Here is a 2,789-nt window from a genome sequence, read left to right on the forward strand (position 1 = left end):
CGTCGCCTGGACGCCTGCCAGCCCCACCGCACACCCAGTTGCTGGGGAGCTCACGTGCACACGCGGGTGGCGGGGACCTGGGCGCGGAGGCTTCCCGCCCCCACAACGTGGAGCGAATGCCTGCGAGATACCAGGCCCTGTCACCTCCCACAGCCCACCAGCCAGGAGGTGGGCGGGGGATCCATCAGGAAGCTCAGGGCTGGAGGGACCCAGGTACGCGGGGACCCCAGGTATGCCCGGCGGCCCCACAGCGGCCTGGAGCAGGGACCGGAGGAAGATGTGGTGGGCGGGCCCCTCGTGGACATGACCTTTTGACTTGGGCTGCGCTGACCTCGGGACAGTGGAAGCCACCAGGGTGCCATGCGAGCTCAGGAAAATGGAGAACGAGGGGCCCTGAGACCCGGTACAGGACAGAGCAAAGGCTGTCCCAGNAGTCCCAAGCAGGTTCCGTGCTGTCAGCGCAGAGCCTGACCCGGCTGACCCGGGTTCCATCCCAGGAACTGTGAGATTATGACCGGAGCCAAGATCAAGAGTCGGACGACTGAGCCACCAAGATGCCCCAGGTTCTGTGATTTTAAACACCCCTGGCCCCCAAAGCCACGGCTTACCGCCTCCCCGCCCCCACTCCGCCTGTAGCTTTCCCTTTCAGGCCCTGCGTGGTGGCCACAGACGCACCGCCCGGCCATCCCAGCCCCTCAGCTTGGCCCGCGTGGGACCTGGCAGCAAATCCCAGCAGTTACCCCTTCAAAGTACCTCCAGACCCCAGCGGGGCTCTAGCCCCCAGCTCTTGCCTGGCCTGGTGCAGTAGCCCATAAGCTTGTAGCGAGCTGCCCAGTCTGCGCTCTGCCCGCCGCTCTGCCCGCCGCCCTCCCAGAGCTACTCCCCGATCCAGGGTCAAGGCCGAAATGTTTACCTTGACCCTCCACCCTCCGGCGGCTTCTCTGCAGCCCCACCAACTATCCCCCGTCCTGATGCCTGGAATGGCTCCCCGCCACTCCGCCCCTTCTCTGCACAGCGTCACCCCAGCACCGGGCAGCGGGTGCACTCCGCTGTCCCCTTTCTCAGCTTCGCTCACCTTGTGCTTAGCGTCTCCAAGGTGTGACATCTGCCCCCTCACCTGACTGCCAAGCTGAGGGCGCGGCCTGGCAGGCCGTGGGCACCTGACGCATCTGTGGGGAGAGTCTACAGGCTGGGCGACCAAGCTCGGGCTGCGGCCTAACCTCGAGGCAGGGGCTTCACTACCATTTATTTAAAGGTCCAGTCACTTGCAGCCCCTTCCTCCTCGAAGACCCACACCGCCATCGCGCACTTCACACCCAGACTGGCATCTTTGGCACAGGGGGCTCCTGGTGCCTGGGGATGAGGGGCTAACACCGGGACAGCCTCCCCACCCCGCACGAGTGATGAGGAGAACAGGTCTGAGCAAGGGGACAGGGAGGGCCGGCCCTCCAGCCCTCCCTCGGCTTGCAGCCGGCTCCTGGAACTGGTATCACTTGCCAGCTCCAGGGCCATCTGGGCACCTTTATCAGGGAGCCTGGGTGGGGGGTGGTTATCACCCCGCAGTGGTGGCGGCCCTCCCGCAACCCCCCCGTTAGGGCACCCCCTGAAGTCTGCTCCAGCTGCTTTCCGCACTCTGCCTGCTGGAGGATGGAGCTGGGTGGAGCCCACAGGCCACACCCACCCCCTCCGGCCCCTGGCACTGCCCTACCCTGCCCCCCAGACGCCACCAGTCTACCGAGCCCCACCTGTCCTTAAAGGAGCTCACAGATCTGCCAGGGGGAGACGGTGGGGTCTGCTGTGTGCTCAGCCCTGGGAGGGCGATGCCTCATCCAGGATGTCCCATCCTGGCCTCAGTTTCCCCACCTGCCTCTCCCCTGGGGGCCTCTTCAGCAAAGAATACCTCCTCTGCCGCCCTGCCTCCCCCTGGGCTGCTCAGTCAGAAAAGCTAGGGTTCCGCCTAGCCACCCCCCACGCCCTGGGTCCTGGGGCTTCTTACTTGGGACCCAGTCTGTGGGTCGGCCCACCCCTCTCCCGCCCCTACAGCTGCCCTCCTCAACCCCTCTCCCGGGCCCTAATCCCTGCTCCATAAACGGATTTTCCTCTGCAAAGCCGGGCCTGCCTTCCTCCCCACCCTCCACCCTGCCCTTGGGATTAAATGGAACCCTTCACCTGCTCTGACCCTCCCCACCTCACGGTCTCCATCAGAACTCCTGCCCCAGGGCCCTTGCCCCCATCCCCCCGAAGCCAGGGCGTGGCCCCCTCCCCGGGGCCACACCCCTTCCTGCCCCACCGGACCGTGCTCTCAGCTGAGAGGCCTTTCTCCCTCGGGCTGCTGTCACCCCCTCCCCAGGTTCCAGAGCGTCAGAGCACAAGGGCTGCGTCAGTACCTGCACAGGCTGGATGTCCACCTAACACTCCTCAAGCCTAAGGAGACAGGGTTTTAGAGAAAAACAGGGGCTCTCTCCTGGGGGGGTGACCTTGCAACCCCCCCAGGAGACACTTGTCACTGGTCGCAACTGGGAACGCTCCTGGGATTCTTGGGATTGAGTGGCCAAGGCCAGGGACGCTGCAGAAGCCCCCAAGGTGCCCAGGACGCCCGGCAGAGAATCTCAGCTGTGCCCCGGGGATCAGACCTTGACCCAGAAGCTCCACTTCCAGATCTGAGTCCTTCTCGCCAGGAAGCAGCCTGAGACCCCAGAAGGTGCGGGGCTCATCGCGTGCTCGGCGCTGGGGGCTCTGGGGCAGGGGAGCAGTCCGGATCGGGAGGTTGGGAGAGAAGGGAGCAGCCA

The sequence above is a fragment of the Crocuta crocuta genome, unplaced genomic scaffold, assembly GCF_008692635.1.
Source record: "Crocuta crocuta isolate KB4526 unplaced genomic scaffold, BGI_CrCroc_1.0 scaffold443, whole genome shotgun sequence".
Lineage (NCBI taxonomy): Eukaryota > Metazoa > Chordata > Mammalia > Carnivora > Hyaenidae > Crocuta > Crocuta crocuta.